We start from the raw sequence: 23,714 nt of genomic DNA, 5'->3' as shown, positions 1-23,714 counted from the left end.
GTGGATGGTGTCGTGGTTAGCACTCTGGACTCTGAAAACAGGGATCTGAGTACAAATTTCAGTGGGACTTATCTGAACATTACAATTTTCTTTTCCATTCAGTTCTTAAAAGTTTTATTTGGAACAACATCACATTTACTTATAAACATGTAAAAATCAACCTGTACATATGTATCTCTGTATATATAGCTATATGTCTCTGAATATTTATAGGAACATATAAACATATAGATTATAAAAATAAATATAATTAGTGGAGGTGAAAATCATGAACAGTTGTTGCCTCTCAGCATTTGAAACATGAGTTTCTACTTCTTTCTCTTTTATATGTCCTGAAATTGAGATAGTCACTTTTTACTCATTATTGATCCAACAATACAGTTGATGTATACAAAGCATATCATATGATTTGTGAATGAAGTTCAAAAATGAGAATTTGATCAGTACCTGTCATGCCTCCGACCAAAAGCTTATATTTTACTATTGGAGATCAACTGTTGTAAATCAGCATGAAAAACATTTTCTTTTCACGATTTCCATACTAATATAAAACAACATTTTTACTAGCTGAATGAGATCATCATTTGGGTTCCTCTATGTCTGATTGAAGAAAACTTCTCATTCAAAATGTGCTATTTTCGCCTTATCAATAGCGGGAAAGATTAAAAAAGTGATGCTGTGAATCACCCGTCTGAAATGCGTTTGAGAAAATCAGGATATGATTTTATAATGGCTAACTACTTTGTGAAGAAATTTGATGTCAAAGTATTGTAAAGTTTGTATTGATGTAACTTGTTCAAGCTGATGGACATTTTGAAAGCATTCAATAATTGACTCTTTCAACCTACTGGTGTTGGATTTGAGCTATCAATGAACAAAGATGAAGAAATGGAAAAGCTCAAGAGTAATAAAAAAAGTCCCTCCAAGGTTTCAAATCGGATCATTGGATGCAAAGTCCAAATTGCCAACCATTGCTCTATCGAGCCACCCATGCAGGAGACAGAGACATTGCTTCAGTAGTCTGGAAATGTAGACTGTTTTATTATGCTACAGGCAAAGATGAACATTGTGATATAACTTTTATATTCAGATAAACATTTGAATATTTAACACTTTTATAGAGAATATAGCTGAAAAGAATCAAATCACATTAAATCTCTATCCACTATGACCATTCAAATGCGATATCTTTTTATCAATATAAGAGAAGGACATCACTGATGCGCTTTCTTTTGTCTCAATGGAAAAGGCACTCTTGTGTGAGAGGGTTACATGGTGTAATGGTTAGCACACTGGACTCTGAATCCAGCGATCCACGTTCAAATCTCGGTGGGACCTACTACAATTATGAGATTCACTGTTTAACTCATTTTTTAGAATTTGGTCTAGAAAAAACCTAATATCAATGTTTTATACTGATGCGTATGAACGCATAAGTATGTATAGATGCATACATAGCTTTATCCATCTAGATAGCTGTTAGACAATATGAACATATCAATTATTCATAAACATAAATATTGAAGCTGAACCTAGAAACTGTTCTTTCACATCCACATTGTAAACATGAGTTTATTTTCCTTTCTCATCTATATGGCCAGTAATGAGATAGTTCATTTTTGCTGATTTCTTAGCTGACAACATGCTGGACTTACACAGTGCATTTCATTGTGAATTTCTTTGAAAGTGAATTTCAGATTCACACCTTTGACATGTCTTTCAAAAGATTCAACTTTATTGGTTGTGGATTTACTGTTGAAAATCAGTGTGTAAAATCTTTGTACGTCTGAATTTCAAGATTATTATTCAAACTGCACATCTTCGGTCCCCGTAATACAAAGTTTGACTCCTCAAGTTTTGTTTTAATGAATGCTTTGCAATTAAAAAGTTCCTTGTTCCCCTTATCAATAACAGTAAGATTTTAAAAAGTAATGTCGTGCATCAGGCCCCTGTGATGAGTTTGAGAAACCAGAGTGAGTTTGTAAAATCTCTCATTATTTTGAGCCATTTAGTTTCCAGGTATTGTAAAAATTCTATTATTTGCTCACATCTAGTAAACTTTTAGAGTATAATCAATACATTAATTTTTCACCCTACCGGTATTAGATATGTGATATTAATGAATACACTTGAAAGAAAATGATTTGGTCAAGAGTCATAAAATGGTCCCACCGAGATTTGAACTCGGATCATTGGATTCAAAGTCCAAAGTGCTAACCATTACGCCATGGAACCTCCCATGTGAAAGGAGTGCAAACTGCTGCAGCAATGTGGAAATGTCAAAGTTTTTAATATTCTACTGTCAAAGAGAAACTGAATTGGATTGCTTTCCTATTCTGGTAAACTTTTGCATATTGAACTACGTTGGGGAAGGATGTTGCCCAAAAGACTCAAATAACGTTATAACTCTGTTGAACAGTGGTTTTTATGTGAGATAATATTTTTCAATGAAAGATAAGTTGCCCCCTGAGGCAAATCTCTTCTGTCAAAATGGAAAGCTCACCCTGGTACGGGAGGGTGGATGGTGTCGTGGTTAGCACTCTGGACTCTGAAAACAGGGATCTGAGTACAAATTTCAGTGGGACTTATCTGAACATTACAATTTTCTTTTCCATTCAGTTCTTAAAAGTTTTATTTGGAACAACATCACATTTACTTATAAACATGTAAAAATCAACCTGTACATATGTATCTCTGTATATATAGCTATATGTCTCTGAATATTTATAGGAACATATAAACATATAGATTATAAAAATAAATATAATTAGTGGAGGTGAAAATCATGAACAGTTGTTGCCTCTCAGCATTTGAAACATGAGTTTCTACTTCTTTCTCTTTTATATGTCCTGAAATTGAGATAGTCACTTTTTACTCATTATTGATCCAACAATACAGTTGATGTATACAAAGCATATCATATGATTTGTGAATGAAGTTCAAAAATGAGAATTTGATCAGTACCTGTCATGCCTCCGACCAAAAGCTTATATTTTACGATTGGAGATCAACTGTTGTAAATCAGCATGAAAAACATTTTCTTTTCACGATTTCCATACTAATATAAAACAACATTTTTACTAGCTGAATGAGATCATCATTTGGGTTCCTCTATGTCTGATTGAAGAAAACTTCTCATTCAAAATGTGCTATTTTCGCCTTATCAATAGCGGGAAAGATTAAAAAAGTGATGCTGTGAATCACCCGTCTGAAATGCGTTTGAGAAAATCAGGATATGATTTTATAATGGCTAACTACTTTGTGAAGAAATTTGATGTCAAAGTATTGTAAAGTTTGTATTGATGTAACTTGTTCAAGCTGATGGACATTTTGAAAGCATTCAATAATTGACTCTTTCAACCTACTGGTGTTGGATTTGAGCTATCAATGAACAAAGATGAAGAAATGGAAAAGCTCAAGAGTAATAAAAAAAGTCCCTCCAAGGTTTCAAATCGGATCATTGGATGCAAAGTCCAAATTGCCAACCATTGCTCTATCGAGCCACCCATGCAGGAGACAGAGACATTGCTTCAGTAGTCTGGAAATGTAGACTGTTTTATTATGCTACAGGCAAAGATGAACATTGTGATATAACTTTTATATTCAGATAAACATTTGAATATTTAACACTTTTATAGAGAATATAGCTGAAAAGAATCAAATCACATTAAATCTCTATCCACTATGACCATTCAAATGCGATATCTTTTTATCAATATAAGAGAAGGACATCACTGATGCGCTCTCTTTTGTCTCAATGGAAAAGGCACTCTTGTGTGAGAGGGTTACATGGTGTAATGGTTAGCACACTGGACTCTGAATCCAGCGATCCGCGTTCAAATCTCGGTGGGACCTACTACAATTATGAGATTCACTGTTTAACTCATTTTTTAGAATTTGGTCTAGAAAAAACCTAATATCAATGTTTTATACTGATGCGTATGAACGCATAAGTATGTATAGATGCATACATAGCTTTATCCATCTAGATAGCTGTTAGACAATATGAACATATCAATTATTCATAAACATAAATATTGAAGCTGAACCTAGAAACTGTTCTTTCACATCCACATTGTAAACATGAGTTTATTTTCCTTTCTCATCTATATGGCCAGTAATGAGATAGTTCATTTTTGCTGATTTCTTAGCTGACAACATGCTGGACTTACACAGTGCATTTCATTGTGAATTTCTTTGAAAGTGAATTTCAGATTCACACCTTTGACATGTCTTTCAAAAGATTCAACTTTATTGGTTGTGGATTTACTGTTGAAAATCAGTGTGTAAAATCTTTGTACGTCTGAATTTCAAGATTATTATTCAAACTGCACATCTTCGGTCCCCGTAATACAAAGTTTGACTCCTCAAGTTTTGTTTTAATGAATGCTTTGCAATTAAAAAGTTCCTTGTTCCCCTTATCAATAACAGTAAGATTTTAAAAAGTAATGTCGTGCATCAGGCCCCTGTGATGAGTTTGAGAAACCAGAGTGAGTTTGTAAAATCTCTCATTAGTTTGAGCCATTTAGTTTCCAGGTATTGTAAAAATTCTATTATTTGCTCACATCTAGTAAACTTTTAGAGTATAATCAATACATTAATTTTTCACCCTACCGGTATTAGATATGTGATATTAATGAATACACTTGAAAGAAAATGATTTGGTCAAGAGTCATAAAATGGTCCCACCGAGATTTGAACTCGGATCATTGGATTCAAAGTCCAAAGTGCTAACCATTACACCATGGAACCTCCCATGTGAAAGGAGTGCAAACTGCTGCAGCAATGTGGAAATGTCAAAGTTTTTAATATTCTACTGTCAAAGAGAAACTGAATTGGATTGCTTTCCTATTCTGGTAAACTTTTGCATATTGAACTATGTTGGGGAAGGATGTTGCCCAAAAGACTCAAATAACGTTATAACTCTGTTGAACAGTGGTTTTTATGTGAGATAATATTTTTCAATGAAAGATAAGTTGCCCCCTGAGGCAAATCTCTTCTGTCAAAATGGAAAGCTCACCCTGGTACGGGAGGGTGGATGGTGTCGTGGTTAGCACTCTGGACTCTGAAAACAGGGATCTGAGTACAAATTTCAGTGGGACTTATCTGAACATTACAATTTTCTTTTCCATTCAGTTCTTAAAAGTTTTATTTGGAACAACATCACATTTACTTATAAACATGTAAAAATCAACCTGTACATATGTATCTCTGTATATATAGCTATATGTCTCTGTATATTTATAGGAACATATAAACATATAGATTATAAAAATAAATATAATTAGTGGAGGTGAAAATCATGAACAGTTGTTGCCTCTCAGCATTTGAAACATGAGTTTCTACTTCTTTCTCTTTTATATGTCCTGAAATTGAGATAGTCACTTTTTACTCATTATTGATCCAACAATACAGTTGATGTATACAAAGCATATCATATGATTTCTGAATGAAGTTCAAAAATGAGAATTTGATCAGTACCTGTCATGCCTCCGACCAAAAGCTTATATTTTACGATTGGAGATCAACTGTTGTAAATCAGCATGAAAAACATTTTCTTTTCACGATTTCCATACTAATATAAAACAACATTTTTACTAGCTGAATGAGATCATCATTTGGGTTCCTCTATGTCTGATTGAAGAAAACTTCTCATTCAAAATGTGCTATTTTCGCCTTATCAATAGCGGGAAAGATTAAAAAAGTGATGCTGTGAATCACCCGTCTGAAATGCGTTTGAGAAAATCAGGATATGCTTTTATAATGGATACCTACTTTGTGAAGAAATTTGATGTCAAAGTATTGTAAAGTTTGTATTGATGTAACTTGTTCAAGCTGATGGACATTTTGAAAGCATTCAATAATTGACTCTTTCAACCTACTGGTGTTGGATTTGAGCTATCAATGAACAAAGATGAAGAAATGGAAAAGCTCAAGAGTAATAAAAAAAGTCCCTCCAAGGTTTCAAATCGGATCATTGGATGCAAAGTCCAAATTGCCAACCATTGCTCTATCGAGCCACCCATGCAGGAGACAGAGACATTGCTTCAGTAGTCTGGAAATGTAGACTGTTTTATTATGCTACAGGCAAAGATGAACATTGTGATATAACTTTTATATTCAGATAAACATTTGAATATTTAACACTTTTATAGAGAATATAGCTGAAAAGAATCAAATCACATTAAATCTCTATCCACTATGACCATTCAAATGCGATATCTTTTTATCAATATAAGAGAAGGACATCACTGATGCGCTCTCTTTTGTCTCAATGGAAAAGGCACTCTTGTGTGAGAGGGTTCCATGGTGTAATGGTTAGCACACTGGACTCTGAATCCAGCGATCCGCGTTCAAATCTCGGTGGGACCTACTACAATTATGAGATTCACTGTTTAACTCATTTTTTAGAATTTGGTCTAGAAAAAACCTAATATCAATGTTTTATACTGATGCGTATGAACGCATAAGTATGTATAGATGCATACATAGCTTTATCCATCTAGATAGCTGTTAGACAATATGAACATATCAATTATTCATAAACATAAATATTGAAGCTGAACCTAGAAACTGTTCTTTCACATCCACATTGTAAACATGAGTTTATTTTCCTTTCTCATCTATATGGCCAGTAATGAGATAGTTCATTTTTGCTGATTTCTTAGCTGACAACATGCTGGACTTACACAGTGCATTTCATTGTGAATTTCTTTGAAAGTGAATTTCAGATTCACACCTTTGACATGTCTTTCAAAAGATTCAACTTTATTGGTTGTGGATTTACTGTTGAAAATCAGTGTGTAAAATCTTTGTACGTCTGAATTTCAAGATTATTATTCAAACTGCACATCTTCGGTCCCCGTAATACAAAGTTTGACTCCTCAAGTTTTGTTTTAATGAATGCTTTGCAATTAAAAAGTTCCTTGTTCCCCTTATCAATAACAGTAAGATTTTAAAAAGTAATGTCGTGCATCAGGCCCCTGTGATTAGTTTGAGAAACCAGAGTGAGTTTGTAAAATCTCTCATTAGTTTGAGCCATTTAGTTTCCAGGTATTGTAAAAATTCTATTATTTGCTCACATCTAGTAAACTTTTAGAGTATAATCAATACATTAATTTTTCACCCTACCGGTATTAGATATGTGATATTAATGAATACACTTGAAAGAAAATGATTTGGTCAAGAGTCATAAAATGGTCCCACCGAGATTTGAACTCGGATCATTGGATTCAAAGTCCAAAGTGCTAACCATTACACCATGGAACCTCCCATGTGAAAGGAGTGCAAACTGCTGCAGCAATGTGGAAATGTCAAAGTTTTTAATATTCTACTGTCAAAGAGAAACTGAATTGGATTGCTTTCCTATTCTGGTAAACTTTTGCATATTGAACTATGTTGGGGAAGGATGTTGCCCAAAAGACTCAAATAACGTTATAACTCTGTTGAACAGTGGTTTTTATGTGAGATAATATTTTTCAATGAAAGATAAGTTGCCCCCTGAGGCAAATCTCTTCTGTCAAAATGGAAAGCTCACCCTGGTACGGGAGGGTGGATGGTGTCGTGGTTAGCACTCTGGACTCTGAAAACAGGGATCTGAGTACAAATTTCAGTGGGACTTATCTGAACATTACAATTTTCTTTTCCATTCAGTTCTTAAAAGTTTTATTTGGAACAACATCACATTTACTTATAAACATGTAAAAATCAACCTGTACATATGTATCTCTGTATATATAGCTATATGTCTCTGTATATTTATAGGAACATATAAACATATAGATTATAAAAATAAATATAATTAGTGGAGGTGAAAATCATGAACAGTTGTTGCCTCTCAGCATTTGAAACATGAGTTTCTACTTCTTTCTCTTTTATATGTCCTGAAATTGAGATAGTCACTTTTTACTCATTATTGATCCAACAATACAGTTGATGTATACAAAGCATATCATATGATTTGTGAATGAAGTTCAAAAATGAGAATTTGATCAGTACCTGTCATGCCTCCGACCAAAAGCTTATATTTTACTATTGGAGATCAACTGTTGTAAATCAGCATGAAAAACATTTTCTTTTCACGATTTCCATACTAATATAAAACAACATTTTTACTAGCTGAATGAGATCATCATTTGGGTTCCTCTATGTCTGATTGAAGAAAACTTCTCATTCAAAATGTGCTATTTTCGCCTTATCAATAGCGGGAAAGATTAAAAAAGTGATGCTGTGAATCACCCGTCTGAAATGCGTTTGAGAAAATCAGGATATGATTTTATAATGGCTAACTACTTTGTGAAGAAATTTGATGTCAAAGTATTGTAAAGTTTGTATTGATGTAACTTGTTCAAGCTGATGGACATTTTGAAAGCATTCAATAATTGACTCTTTCAACCTACTGGTGTTGGATTTGAGCTATCAATGAACAAAGATGAAGAAATGGAAAAGCTCAAGAGTAATAAAAAAAGTCCCTCCAAGGTTTCAAATCGGATCATTGGATGCAAAGTCCAAATTGCCAACCATTGCTCTATCGAGCCACCCATGCAGGAGACAGAGACATTGCTTCAGTAGTCTGGAAATGTAGACTGTTTTATTATGCTACAGGCAAAGATGAACATTGTGATATAACTTTTATATTCAGATAAACATTTGAATATTTAACACTTTTATAGAGAATATAGCTGAAAAGAATCAAATCACATTAAATCTCTATCCACTATGACCATTCAAATGAGATATCTTTTTATCAATATAAGAGAAGGACATCACTGATGCGCTCTCTTTTGTCTCAATGGAAAAGGCACTCTTGTGTGAGAGGGTTCCATGGTGTAATGGTTAGCACACTGGACTCTGAATCCAGCGATCCGAGTTCAAATCTCGGTGGGACCTACTACAATTATGAGATTCACTGTTTAACTCATTTTTTAGAATTTGGTCTAGAAAAAACCTAATATCAATGTTTTATACTGATGCGTATGAACGCATAAGTATGTATAGATGCATACATAGCTTTATCCATCTAGATAGCTGTTAGACAATATGAACATATCAATTATTCATAAACATAAATATTGAAGCTGAACCTAGAAACTGTTCTTTCACATCCACATTGTAAACATGAGTTTATTTTCCTTTCTCATCTATATGGCCAGTAATGAGATAGTTCAGTTTTGCTGATTTCTTAGCTGACAACATGCTGGACTTACACAGTGCATTTCATTGTGAATGTCTTTAAAAGTGAATTTCAGATTCACACCTTTGACATGTCTTTCAAAAGATTCAACTTTATTGGTTGTGGATTTACTGTTGAAAATCAGTGTGTAAAATCTTTGTACGTCTGAATTTCAAGATTATTATTCAAACTGCACATCTTCGGTCCCCGTAATACAAAGTTTGACTCCTCAAGTTTTGTTTTAATGAATGCTTTGCAATTAAAAAGTTCCTTGTTCCCCTTATCAATAACAGTAAGATTTTAAAAAGTAATATCGTGCATCAGGCCCCTGTGATGAGTTTGAGAAACCAGAGTGAGTTTGTAAAATCTCTCATTATTTTGAGCCATTTAGTTTCCAGGTATTGTAAAAATTCTATTATTTGCTCACATCTAGTAAACTTTTAGAGTATAATCAATACATTAATTTTTCACCCTACCGGTATTAGATATGTGATATTAATGAATACACTTGAAAGAAAATGATTTGGTCAAGAGTCATAAAATGGTCCCACCGAGATTTGAACTCGGATCATTGGATTCAAAGTCCAAAGTGCTAACCATTACACCATGGAACCTCCCATGTGAAAGGAGTGCAAACTGCTGCAGCAATGTGGAAATGTCAAAGTTTTTAATATTCTACTGTCAAAGAGAAACTGAATTGGATTGCTTTCCTATTCTGGTAAACTTTTGCATATTGAACTACGTTGGGGAAGGATGTTGCCCAAAAGACTCAAATAACGTTATAACTCTGTTGAACAGTGGTTTTTATGTGAGATAATATTTTTCAATGAAAGATAAGTTGCCCCCTGAGGCAAATCTCTTCTGTCAAAATGGAAAGCTCACCCTGGTACGGGAGGGTGGATGGTGTCGTGGTTAGCACTCTGGACTCTGAAAACAGGGATCTGAGTACAAATTTCAGTGGGACTTATCTGAACATTACAATTTTCTTTTCCATTCAGTTCTTAAAAGTTTTATTTGGAACAACATCACATTTACTTATAAACATGTAAAAATCAACCTGTACATATGTATCTCTGTATATATAGCTATATGTCTCTGAATATTTATAGGAACATATAAACATATAGATTATAAAAATAAATATAATTAGTGGAGGTGAAAATCATGAACAGTTGTTGCCTCTCAGCATTTGAAACATGAGTTTCTACTTCTTTCTCTTTTATATGTCCTGAAATTGAGATAGTCACTTTTTACTCATTATTGATCCAACAATACAGTTGATGTATACAAAGCATATCATATGATTTGTGAATGAAGTTCAAAAATGAGAATTTGATCAGTACCTGTCATGCCTCCGACCAAAAGCTTATATTTTACTATTGGAGATCAACTGTTGTAAATCAGCATGAAAAACATTTTCTTTTCACGATTTCCATACTAATATAAAACAACATTTTTACTAGCTGAATGAGATCATCATTTGGGTTCCTCTATGTCTGATTGAAGAAAACTTCTCATTCAAAATGTGCTATTTTCGCCTTATCAATAGCGGGAAAGATTAAAAAAGTGATGCTGTGAATCACCCGTCTGAAATGCGTTTGAGAAAATCAGGATATGATTTTATAATGGCTAACTACTTTGTGAAGAAATTTGATGTCAAAGTATTGTAAAGTTTGTATTGATGTAACTTGTTCAAGCTGATGGACATTTTGAAAGCATTCAATAATTGACTCTTTCAACCTACTGGTGTTGGATTTGAGCTATCAATGAACAAAGATGAAGAAATGGAAAAGCTCAAGAGTAATAAAAAAAGTCCCTCCAAGGTTTCAAATCGGATCATTGGATGCAAAGTCCAAATTGCCAACCATTGCTCTATCGAGCCACCCATGCAGGAGACAGAGACATTGCTTCAGTAGTCTGGAAATGTAGACTGTTTTATTATGCTACAGGCAAAGATGAACATTGTGATATAACTTTTATATTCAGATAAACATTTGAATATTTAACACTTTTATAGAGAATATAGCTGAAAAGAATCAAATCACATTAAATCTCTATCCACTATGACCATTCAAATGAGATATCTTTTTATCAATATAAGAGAAGGACATCACTGATGCGCTCTCTTTTGTCTCAATGGAAAAGGCACTCTTGTGTGAGAGGGTTCCATGGTGTAATGGTTAGCACACTGGACTCTGAATCCAGCGATCCGAGTTCAAATCTCGGTGGGACCTACTACAATTATGAGATTCACTGTTTAACTCATTTTTTAGAATTTGGTCTAGAAAAAACCTAATATCAATGTTTTATACTGATGCGTATGAACGCATAAGTATGTATAGATGCATACATAGCTTTATCCATCTAGATAGCTGTTAGACAATATGAACATATCAATTATTCATAAACATAAATATTGAAGCTGAACCTAGAAACTGTTCTTTCACATCCACATTGTAAACATGAGTTTATTTTCCTTTCTCATCTATATGGCCAGTAATGAGATAGTTCAGTTTTGCTGATTTCTTAGCTGACAACATGCTGGACTTACACAGTGCATTTCATTGTGAATGTCTTTAAAAGTGAATTTCAGATTCACACCTTTGACATGTCTTTCAAAAGATTCAACTTTATTGGTTGTGGATTTACTGTTGAAAATCAGTGTGTAAAATCTTTGTACGTCTGAATTTCAAGATTATTATTCAAACTGCACATCTTCGGTCCCCGTAATACAAAGTTTGACTCCTCAAGTTTTGTTTTAATGAATGCTTTGCAATTAAAAAGTTCCTTGTTCCCCTTATCAATAACAGTAAGATTTTAAAAAGTAATATCGTGCATCAGGCCCCTGTGATGAGTTTGAGAAACCAGAGTGAGTTTGTAAAATCTCTCATTATTTTGAGCCATTTAGTTTCCAGGTATTGTAAAAATTCTATTATTTGCTCACATCTAGTAAACTTTTAGAGTATAATCAATACATTAATTTTTCACCCTACCGGTATTAGATATGTGATATTAATGAATACACTTGAAAGAAAATGATTTGGTCAAGAGTCATAAAATGGTCCCACCGAGATTTGAACTCGGATCATTGGATTCAAAGTCCAAAGTGCTAACCATTACACCATGGAACCTCCCATGTGAAAGGAGTGCAAACTGCTGCAGCAATGTGGAAATGTCAAAGTTTTTAATATTCTACTGTCAAAGAGAAACTGAATTGGATTGCTTTCCTATTCTGGTAAACTTTTGCATATTGAACTATGTTGGGGAAGGATGTTGCCCAAAAGACTCAAATAACGTTATAACTCTGTTGAACAGTGGTTTTTATGTGAGATAATATTTTTCAATGAAAGATAAGTTGCCCCCTGAGGCAAATCTCTTCTGTCAAAATGGAAAGCTCACCCTGGTACGGGAGGGTGGATGGTGTCGTGGTTAGCACTCTGGACTCTGAAAACAGGGATCTGAGTACAAATTTCAGTGGGACTTATCTGAACATTACAATTTTCTTTTCCATTCAGTTCTTAAAAGTTTTATTTGGAACAACATCACATTTACTTATAAACATGTAAAAATCAACCTGTACATATGTATCTCTGTATATATAGCTATATGTCTCTGTATATTTATAGGAACATATAAACATATAGATTATAAAAATAAATATAATTAGTGGAGGTGAAAATCATGAACAGTTGTTGCCTCTCAGCATTTGAAACATGAGTTTCTACTTCTTTCTCTTTTATATGTCCTGAAATTGAGATAGTCACTTTTTACTCATTATTGATCCAACAATACAGTTGATGTATACAAAGCATATCATATGATTTGTGAATGAAGTTCAAAAATGAGAATTTGATCAGTACCTGTCATGCCTCCGACCAAAAGCTTATATTTTACTATTGGAGATCAACTGTTGTAAATCAGCATGAAAAACATTTTCTTTTCACGATTTCCATACTAATATAAAACAACATTTTTACTAGCTGAATGAGATCATCATTTGGGTTCCTCTATGTCTGATTGAAGAAAACTTCTCATTCAAAATGTGCTATTTTCGCCTTATCAATAGCGGGAAAGATTAAAAAAGTGATGCTGTGAATCACCCGTCTGAAATGCGTTTGAGAAAATCAGGATATGATTTTATAATGGCTAACTACTTTGTGAAGAAATTTGACGTCAAAGTATTGTAAAGTTTGTATTGATGTAACTTGTTCAAGCTGATGGACATTTTGAAAGCATTCAATAATTGACTCTTTCAACCTACTGGTGTTGGATTTGAGCTATCAATGAACAAAGATGAAGAAATGGAAAAGCTCAAGAGTAATAAAAAAAGTCCCTCCAAGGTTTCAAATCGGATCATTGGATGCAAAGTCCAAATTGCCAACCATTGCTCTATCGAGCCACCCATGCAGGAGACAGAGACATTGCTTCAGTAGTCTGGAAATGTAGACTGTTTTATTATGCTACAGGCAAAGATGAACATTGTGATATAACTTTTATATTCAGATAAACATTTGAATATTTAACACTTTTATAGAGAATATAGCTGAAAAGAATCAAATCACATTAAATCTCTATCCACTATGACCATTCAAATGCGATATCTTTTTATCAATATAAGAGAAGGACATCACTGATGCGCTCTCTTTTGTCTCAATGGAAAAGGCACTCTTGTGTGAGAGGGTTACATGGTGTAATGGTTAGCACACTGGACTCTGAATCCAGCGATCCGCGTTCAAATCTCGGTGGGACCTACTACAATTATGAGATTCACTGTTTAACTCATTTTTTAGAATTTGGTCTAGAAAAAACCTAATATCAATGTTTTATACTGATGCGTATGAACGCATAAGTATGTATAGATGCATACATAGCTTTATCCATCTAGATAGCTGTTAGACAATATGAACATATCAATTATTCATAAACATAAATATTGAAGCTGAACCTAGAAACTGTTCTTTCACATCCACATTGTAAACATGAGTTTATTTTCCTTTCTCATCTATATGGCCAGTAATGAGATAGTTCATTTTTGCTGATTTCTTAGCTGACAACATGCTGGACTTACACAGTGCATTTCATTGTGAATTTCTTTGAAAGTGAATTTCAGATTCACACCTTTGACATGTCTTTCAAAAGATTCAACTTTATTGGTTGTGGATTTACTGTTGAAAATCAGTGTGTAAAATCTTTGTACGTCTGAATTTCAAGATTATTATTCAAACTGCACATCTTCGGTCCCCGTAATACAAAGTTTGACTCCTCAAGTTTTGTTTTAATGAATGCTTTGCAATTAAAAAGTTCCTTGTTCCCCTTATCAATAACAGTAAGATTTTAAAAAGTAATGTCGTGCATCAGGCCCCTGTGATGAGTTTGAGAAACCAGAGTGAGTTTGTAAAATCTCTCATTAGTTTGAGCCATTTAGTTTCCAGGTATTGTAAAAATTCTATTATTTGCTCACATCTAGTAAACTTTTAGAGTATAATCAATACATTAATTTTTCACCCTACCGGTATTAGATATGTGATATTAATGAATACACTTGAAAGAAAATGATTTGGTCAAGAGTCATAAAATGGTCCCACCGAGATTTGAACTCGGATCATTGGATTCAAAGTCCAAAGTGCTAACCATTACACCATGGAACCTCCCATGTGAAAGGAGTGCAAACTGCTGCAGCAATGTGGAAATGTCAAAGTTTTTAATATTCTACTGTCAAAGAGAAACTGAATTGGATTGCTTTCCTATTCTGGTAAACTTTTGCATATTGAACTATGTTGGGGAAGGATGTTGCCCAAAAGACTCAAATAACGTTATAACTCTGTTGAACAGTGGTTTTTATGTGAGATAATATTTTTCAATGAAAGATAAGTTGCCCCCTGAGGCAAATCTCTTCTGTCAAAATGGAAAGCTCACCCTGGTACGGGAGGGTGGATGGTGTCGTGGTTAGCACTCTGGACTCTGAAAACAGGGATCTGAGTACAAATTTCAGTGGGACTTATCTGAACATTACAATTTTCTTTTCCATTCAGTTCTTAAAAGTTTTATTTGGAACAACATCACATTTACTTATAAACATGTAAAAATCAACCTGTACATATGTATCTCTGTATATATAGCTATATGTCTCTGTATATTTATAGGAACATATAAACATATAGATTATAAAAATAAATATAATTAGTGGAGGTGAAAATCATGAACAGTTGTTGCCTCTCAGCATTTGAAACATGAGTTTCTACTTCTTTCTCTTTTATATGTCCTGAAATTGAGATAGTCACTTTTTACTCATTATTGATCCAACAATACAGTTGATGTATACAAAGCATATCATATGATTTGTGAATGAAGTTCAAAAATGAGAATTTGATCAGTACCTGTCATGCCTCCGACCAAAAGCTTATATTTTACGATTGGAGATCAACTGTTGTAAATCAGCATGAAAAACATTTTCTTTTCACGATTTCCATACTAATATAAAACAACATTTTTACTAGCTGAATGAGATCATCATTTGGGTTCCTCTATGTCTGATTGAAGAAAACTTCTCATTCAAAATGTGCTATTTTCGCCTTATCAATAGCGGGAAAGATTAAAAAAGTGATGCTGTGAATCACCCGTCTGAAATGCGTTTGAGAAAATCAGGATATGATTTTATAATGGCTAACTACTTTGTGAAGAAATTTGACGTCAAAGTATTGTAAAGTTTGTATTGATGTAACTTGTTCAAGCTGATGGACATTTTGAAAGCATTCAATAATTGACTCTTTCAACCTACTGGTGTTGGATTTGAGCTATCAATGAACAAAGATGAAGAAATGGAAAAGCTCAAGAGTAATAAAAAAAGTCCCTCCAAGGTTTCAAATCGGATCATTGGATGCAAAGTCCAAATTGCCAACCATTGCTCTATCGAGCCACCCATGCAGGAGACAGAGACATTGCTTCAGTAGTCTGGAAATGTAGACTGTTTTATTATGCTACAGGCAAAGATGAACATTGTGATATAACTTTTATATTCAGATAAACATTTGAATATTTAACACTTTTATAGAGAATATAGCTGAAAAGAATCAAATCACATTAAATCTCTATCCACTATGACCATTCAAATGCGATATCTTTTTATCAATATAAGAGAAGGACATCACTGATGCGCTCTCTTTTGTCTCAATGGAAAAGGCACTCTTGTGTGAGAGGGTTACATGGTGTAATGGTTAGCACACTGGACTCTGAATCCAGCGATCCGCGTTCAAATCTCGGTGGGACCTACTACAATTATGAGATTCACTGTTTAACTCATTTTTTAGAATTTGGTCTAGAAAAAACCTAATATCAATGTTTTATACTGATGCGTATGAACGCATAAGTATGTATAGATGCATACATAGCTTTATCCATCTAGATAGCTGTTAGACAATATGAACATATCAATTATTCATAAACATAAATATTGAAGCTGAACCTAGAAACTGTTCTTTCACATCCACATTGTAAACATGAGTTTATTTTCCTTTCTCATCTATATGGCCAGTAATGAGATAGTTCATTTTTGCTGATTTCTTAGCTGACAACATGCTGGACTTACACAGTGCATTTCATTGTGAATTTCTTTGAAAGTGAATTTCAGATTCACACCTTTGACATGTCTTTCAAAAGATTCAACTTTATTGGTTGTGGATTTACTGTTGAAAATCAGTGTGTAAAATCTTTGTACGTCTGAATTTCAAGATTATTATTCAAACTGCACATCTTCGGTCCCCGTAATACAAAGTTTGACTCCTCAAGTTTTGTTTTAATGAATGCTTTGCAATTAAAAAGTTCCTTGTTCCCCTTATCAATAACAGTAAGATTTTAAAAAGTAATGTCGTGCATCAGGCCCCTGTGATGAGTTTGAGAAACCAGAGTGAGTTTGTAAAATCTCTCATTAGTTTGAGCCATTTAGTTTCCAGGTATTGTAAAAATTCTATTATTTGCTCACATCTAGTAAACTTTTAGAGTATAATCAATACATTAATTTTTCACCCTACCGGTATTAGATATGTGATATTAATGAATACACTTGAAAGAAAATGATTTGGTCAAGAGTCATAAAATGGTCCCACCGAGATTTGAACTCGGATCATTGGATTCAAAGTCCAAAGTGCTAACCATTACACCATGGAACCTCCCATGTGAAAGGAGTGCAAACTGCTGCAGCAATGTGGAAATGTCAAAGTTTTTAATATTCTACTGTCAAAGAGAAACTGAATTGGATTGCTTTCCTATTCTGGTAAACTTTTGCATATTGAACTATGTTGGGGAAGGATGTTGCCCAAAAGACTCAAATAACGTTATAACTCTGTTGAACAGTGGTTTTTATGTGAGATAATATTTTTCAATGAAAGATAAGTTGCCCCCTGAGGCAAATCTCTTCTGTCAAAATGGAAAGCTCACCCTGGTACGGGAGGGTGGATGGTGTCGTGGTTAGCACTCTGGACTCTGAAAACAGGGATCTGAGTACAAATTTCAGTGGGACTTATCTGAACATTACAATTTTCTTTTCCATTCAGTTCTTAAAAGTTTTATTTGGAACAACATCACATTTACTTATAAACATGTAAAAATCAACCTGTACATATGTATCTCTGTATATATAGCTATATGTCTCTGTATATTTATAGGAACATATAAACATATAGATTATAAAAATAAATATAATTAGTGGAGGTGAAAATCATGAACAGTTGTTGCCTCTCAGCATTTGAAACATGAGTTTCTACTTCTTTCTCTTTTATATGTCCTGAAATTGAGATAGTCACTTTTTACTCATTATTGATCCAACAATACAGTTGATGTATACAAAGCATATCATATGATTTCTGAATGAAGTTCAAAAATGAGAATTTGATCGGTACCTGTCATGCCTCCGACCAAAAGCTTATATTTTACGATTGGAGATCAACTGTTGTAAATCAGCATGAAAAACATTTTCTTTTCACGATTTCCATACTAATATAAAACAACATTTTTACTAGCTGAATGAGATCATCATTTGGGTTCCTCTATGTCTGATTGAAGAAAACTTCTCATTCAAAATGTGCTATTTTCGCCTTATCAATAGCGGGAAAGATTAAAAAAGTGATGCTGTGAATCACCCGTCTGAAATGCGTTTGAGAAAATCAGGATATGCTTTTATAATGGCTAACTACTTTGTGAAGAAATTTGATGTCAAAGTATTGTAAAGTTTGTATTGATGTAACTTGTTCAAGCTGATGGACATTTTGAAAGCATTCAATAATTGACTCTTTCAACCTACTGGTGTTGGATTTGAGCTATCAATGAACAAAGATGAAGAAATGGAAAAGCTCAAGAGTAATAAAAAAAGTCCCTCCAAGGTTTCAAATCGGATCATTGGATGCAAAGTCCAAATTGCCAACCATTGCTCTATCGAGCCACCCATGCAGGAGACAGAGACATTGCTTCAGTAGTCTGGAAATGTAGACTGTTTTATTATGCTACAGGCAAAGATGAACATTGTGATATAACTTTTATATTCAGATAAACATTTGAATATTTAACACTTTTATAGAGAATATAGCTGAAAAGAATCAAATCACATTAAATCTCTATCCACTATGACCATTCAAATGCGATATCTTTTTATCAATATAAGAGAAGGACATCACTGATGCGCTCTCTTTTGTCTCAATGGAAAAGGCACTCTTGTGTGAGAGGGTTCCATGGTGTAATGGTTAGCACACTGGACTCTGAATCCAGCGATCCGCGTTCAAATCTCGGTGGGACCTACTACAATTATGAGATTCACTGTTTAACTCATTTTTTAGAATTTGGTCTAGAAAAAACCTAATATCAATGTTTTATACTGATGCGTATGAACGCATAAGTATGTATAGATGCATACATAGCTTTATCCATCTAGATAGCTGTTAGACAATATGAACATATCAATTATTCATAAACATAAATATTGAAGCTGAACCTAGAAACTGTTCTTTCACATCCACATTGTAAACATGAGTTTATTTTCCTTTCTCATCTATATGGCCAGTAATGAGATAGTTCATTTTTGCTGATTTCTTAGCTGACAACATGCTGGACTTACACAGTGCATTTCATTGTGAATTTCTTTGAAAGTGAATTTCAGATTCACACCTTTGACATGTCTTTCAAAAGATTCAACTTTATTGGTTGTGGATTTACTGTTGAAAATCAGTGTGTAAAATCTTTGTACGTCTGAATTTCAAGATTATTATTCAAACTGCACATCTTCGGTCCCCGTAATACAAAGTTTGACTCCTCAAGTTTTGTTTTAATGAATGCTTTGCAATTAAAAAGTTCCTTGTTCCCCTTATCAATAACAGTAAGATTTTAAAAAGTAATGTCGTGCATCAGGCCCCTGTGATGAGTTTGAGAAACCAGAGTGAGTTTGTAAAATCTCTCATTAGTTTGAGCCATTTAGTTTCCAGGTATTGTAAAAATTCTATTATTTGCTCACATCTAGTAAACTTTTAGAGTATAATCAATACATTAATTTTTCACCCTACCGGTATTAGATATGTGATATTAATGAATACACTTGAAAGAAAATGATTTGGTCAAGAGTCATAAAATGGTCCCACCGAGATTTGAACTCGGATCATTGGATTCAAAGTCCAAAGTGCTAACCATTACACCATGGAACCTCCCATGTGAAAGGAGTGCAAACTGCTGCAGCAATGTGGAAATGTCAAAGTTTTTAATATTCTACTGTCAAAGAGAAACTGAATTGGATTGCTTTCCTATTCTGGTAAACTTTTGCATATTGAACTATGTTGGGGAAGGATGTTGCCCAAAAGACTCAAATAACGTTATAACTCTGTTGAACAGTGGTTTTTATGTGAGATAATATTTTTCAATGAAAGATAAGTTGCCCCCTGAGGCAAATCTCTTCTGTCAAAATGGAAAGCTCACCCTGGTACGGGAGGGTGGATGGTGTCGTGGTTAGCACTCTGGACTCTGAAAACAGGGATCTGAGTACAAATTTCAGTGGGACTTATCTGAACATTACAATTTTCTTTTCCATTCAGTTCTTAAAAGTTTTATTTGGAACAACATCACATTTACTTATAAACATGTAAAAATCAACCTGTACATATGTATCTCTGTATATATAGCTATATGTCTCTGTATATTTATAGGAACATATAAACATATAGATTATAAAAATAAATATAATTAGTGGAGGTGAAAATCATGAACAGTTGTTGCCTCTCAGCATTTGAAACATGAGTTTCTACTTCTTTCTCTTTTATATGTCCTGAAATTGAGATAGTCACTTTTTACTCATTATTGATCCAACAATACAGTTGATGTATACAAAGCATATCATATGATTTGTGAATGAAGTTCAAAAATGAGAATTTGATCGGTACCTGTCATGCCTCCGACCAAAAGCTTATATTTTACGATTGGAGATCAACTGTTGTAAATCAGCATGAAAAACATTTTCTTTTCACGATTTCCATACTAATATAAAACAACATTTTTACTAGCTGAATGAGATCATCATTTGGGTTCCTCTATGTTTGATTGAAGAAAACTTCTCATTCAAAATGTGCTATTTTCGCCTTATCAATAGCGGGAAAGATTAAAAAAGTGATGCTGTGAATCACCCGTCTGAAATGCGTTTGAGAAAATCAGGATATGATTTTATAATGGCTAACTACTTTGTGAAGAAATTTGATGTCAAAGTATTGTAAAGTTTGTATTGATGTAACTTGTTCAAGCTGATGGACATTTTGAAAGCATTCAATAATTGACTCTTTCAACCTACTGGTGTTGGATTTGAGCTATCAATGAACAAAGATGAAGAAATGGAAAAGCTCAAGAGTAATAAAAAAAGTCCCTCCAAGGTTTCAAATCAGATCATTGGATGCAAAGTCCAAATTGCCAACCATTGCTCTATCGAGCCACCCATGCAGGAGACAGAGACATTGCTTCAGTAGTCTGGAAATGTAGACTGTTTTATTATGCTACAGGCAAAGATGAACATTGTGATATAACTTTTATATTCAGATAAACATTTGAATATTTAACACTTTTATAGAGAATATAGCTGAAAAGAATCAAATCACATTAAATCTCTATCCACTATGACCATTCAAATGAGATATCTTTTTATCAATATAAGAGAAGGACATCACTGATGCGCTCTCTTTTGTCTCAATGGAAAAGGCACTCTTGTGTGAGAGGGTTCCATGGTGTAATGGTTAGCACACTGGAATCTGAATCCAGCGATCCGAGTTCAAATCTCGGTGGGACCTACTACAATTATGAGATTTACTGTTTAACTCATTTTTTAGAATTTGGTCTAGAAAAAACCTAATATCAATGTTTTATACTGATGCGTATGAACGCATAAGTATGTATAGATGCATACATAGCTTTATCCATCTAGATAGCTGTTAGACAATATGAACATATCAATTATTCATAAACATAAATATTGAAGCTGAACCTAGAAACTGTTCTTTCACATCCACATTGTAAACATGAGTTTATTTTCCTTTCTCATCTATATGGCCAGTAATGAGATAGTTCATTTTTGCTGATTTCTTAGCTGACAACATGCTGGACTTACACAGTGCATTTCATTGTGAATTTCTTTGAAAGTGAATTTCAGATTCACACCTTTGACATGTCTTTCAAAAGATTCAACTTTATTGGTTGTGGATTTACTGTTGAAAATCAGTGTGTAAAATCTTTGTACGTCTGAATTTCAAGATTATTATTCAAACTGCACATCTTCGGTCCCCGTAATACAAAGTTTGACTCCTCAAGTTTTGTTTTAATGAATGCTTTGCAATTAAAAAGTTCCTTGTTCCCCTTATCAATAACAGTAAGATTTTAAAAAGTAATGTCGTGCATCAGGCCCCTGTGATGAGTTTGAGAAACCAGAGTGAGTTTGTAAAATCTCTCATTAGTTTGAGCCATTTAGTTTCCAGGTATTGTAAAAATTCTATTATTTGCTCACATCTAGTAAACTTTTAGAGTATAATCAATACATTAATTTTTCACCCTACCGGTATTAGATATGTGATATTAATGAATACACTTGAAAGAAAATGATTTGGTCAAGAGTCATAAAATGGTCCCACCGAGATTTGAACTCGGATCATTGGATTCAAAGTCCAAAGTGCTAACCATTACACCATGGAACCTCCCATGTGAAAGGAGTGCAAACTGCTGCAGCAATGTGGAAATGTCAAAGTTTTTAATATTCTACTGTCAAAGAGAAACTGAATTGGATTGCTTTCCTATTCTGGTAAACTTTTGCATATTGAACTATGTTGGGGAAGGATGTTGCCCAAAAGACTCAAATAACGTTATAACTCTGTTGAACAGTGGTTTTTATGTGAGATAATATTTTTCAATGAAAGATAAGTTGCCCCCTGAGGCAAATCTCTTCTGTCAAAATGGAAAGCTCACCCTGGTACGGGAGGGTGGATGGTGTCGTGGTTAGCACTCTGGACTCTGAAAACAGGGATCTGAGTACAAATTTCAGTGGGACTTATCTGAACATTACAATTTTCTTTTCCATTCAGTTCTTAAAAGTTTTATTTGGAACAACATCACATTTACTTATAAACATGTAAAAATCAACCTGTACATATGTATCTCTGTATATATAGCTATATGTCTCTGTATATTTATAGGAACATATAAACATATAGATTATAAAAATAAATATAATTAGTGGAGGTGAAAATCATGAACAGTTGTTGCCTCTCAGCATTTGAAACATGAGTTTCTACTTCTTTCTCTTTTATATGTCCTGAAATTGAGATAGTCACTTTTTACTCATTATTGATCCAACAATACAGTTGATGTATACAAAGCATATCATATGATTTCTGAATGAAGTTCAAAAATGAGAATTTGATCAGTACCTGTCATGCCTCCGACCAAAAGCTTATATTTTACGATTGGAGATCAACTGTTGTAAATCAGCATGAAAAACATTTTCTTTTCACGATTTCCATACTAATATAAAACAACATTTTTACTAGCTGAATGAGATCATCATTTGGGTTCCTCTATGTCTGATTGAAGAAAACTTCTCATTCAAAATGTGCTATTTTCGCCTTATCAATAGCGGGAAAGATTAAAAAAGTGATGCTGTGAATCACCCGTCTGAAATGCGTTTGAGAAAATCAGGATATGATTTTATAATGGCTAACTACTTTGTGAAGAAATTTGATGTCAAAGTATTGTAAAGTTTGTATTGATGTAACTTGTTCAAGCTGATGGACATTTTGAAAGCATTCAATAATTGACTCTTTCAACCTACTGGTGTTGGATTTGAGCTATCAATGAACAAAGATGAAGAAATGGAAAAGCTCAAGAGTAATAAAAAAAGTCCCTCCAAGGTTTCAAATCGGATCATTGGATGCAAAGTCCAAATTGCCAACCATTGCTCTATCGAGCCACCCATGCAGGAGACAGAGACATTGCTTCAGTAGTCTGGAAATGTAGACTGTTTTATTATGCTACAGGCAAAGAT

The 23,714-nt window shown here is 33.7% G+C and overlaps 11 non-coding genes across 11 annotated transcripts; 2 read left to right on the top strand and 9 right to left on the bottom strand.

Annotated features, from left to right (window-relative positions):
* Window positions 1–2,163: 2,163 nt before the first annotated feature.
* On the bottom strand, window positions 2,164–2,235 carry TRNAQ-UUG (transfer RNA glutamine (anticodon UUG)). The gene has a single exon. It is a non-coding gene; the product is annotated as a tRNA-Gln (tRNA).
* A 2,445-nt stretch (window positions 2,236–4,680) lies between these two features.
* TRNAQ-UUG (transfer RNA glutamine (anticodon UUG)) lies at window positions 4,681–4,752 on the bottom strand. Its single transcript has one exon. It is a non-coding gene; the product is annotated as a tRNA-Gln (tRNA).
* A 2,445-nt stretch (window positions 4,753–7,197) lies between these two features.
* TRNAQ-UUG (transfer RNA glutamine (anticodon UUG)) lies at window positions 7,198–7,269 on the bottom strand. Its single transcript has one exon. It is a non-coding gene; the product is annotated as a tRNA-Gln (tRNA).
* A 1,548-nt stretch (window positions 7,270–8,817) lies between these two features.
* TRNAQ-CUG (transfer RNA glutamine (anticodon CUG)) lies at window positions 8,818–8,889 on the top strand. Its single transcript has one exon. It is a non-coding gene; the product is annotated as a tRNA-Gln (tRNA).
* Window positions 8,890–9,714: 825 nt separating this feature from the next.
* On the bottom strand, window positions 9,715–9,786 carry TRNAQ-UUG (transfer RNA glutamine (anticodon UUG)). Its single transcript has one exon. It is a non-coding gene; the product is annotated as a tRNA-Gln (tRNA).
* A 1,548-nt stretch (window positions 9,787–11,334) lies between these two features.
* TRNAQ-CUG (transfer RNA glutamine (anticodon CUG)) lies at window positions 11,335–11,406 on the top strand. The gene has a single exon. It is a non-coding gene; the product is annotated as a tRNA-Gln (tRNA).
* An 825-nt stretch (window positions 11,407–12,231) lies between these two features.
* Window positions 12,232–12,303, bottom strand: TRNAQ-UUG (transfer RNA glutamine (anticodon UUG)). Its single transcript has one exon. It is a non-coding gene; the product is annotated as a tRNA-Gln (tRNA).
* Window positions 12,304–14,748: 2,445 nt separating this feature from the next.
* Window positions 14,749–14,820, bottom strand: TRNAQ-UUG (transfer RNA glutamine (anticodon UUG)). The gene has a single exon. It is a non-coding gene; the product is annotated as a tRNA-Gln (tRNA).
* Window positions 14,821–17,265: 2,445 nt separating this feature from the next.
* Window positions 17,266–17,337, bottom strand: TRNAQ-UUG (transfer RNA glutamine (anticodon UUG)). Its single transcript has one exon. It is a non-coding gene; the product is annotated as a tRNA-Gln (tRNA).
* Window positions 17,338–19,782: 2,445 nt separating this feature from the next.
* On the bottom strand, window positions 19,783–19,854 carry TRNAQ-UUG (transfer RNA glutamine (anticodon UUG)). Its single transcript has one exon. It is a non-coding gene; the product is annotated as a tRNA-Gln (tRNA).
* A 2,445-nt stretch (window positions 19,855–22,299) lies between these two features.
* Window positions 22,300–22,371, bottom strand: TRNAQ-UUG (transfer RNA glutamine (anticodon UUG)). Its single transcript has one exon. It is a non-coding gene; the product is annotated as a tRNA-Gln (tRNA).
* Between the last annotated feature and the right edge of the window lie 1,343 nt (window positions 22,372–23,714).

Source organism: Triturus cristatus, chromosome 5_2 (assembly GCF_964204655.1).
Source record: "Triturus cristatus chromosome 5_2, aTriCri1.1, whole genome shotgun sequence".
Classification (NCBI taxonomy): Eukaryota; Metazoa; Chordata; class Amphibia; order Caudata; family Salamandridae; genus Triturus; species Triturus cristatus.
The sequence above is the reverse complement of the archived record's forward strand: the minus strand, read 5'-3'. Positions and strand labels throughout refer to the sequence as shown.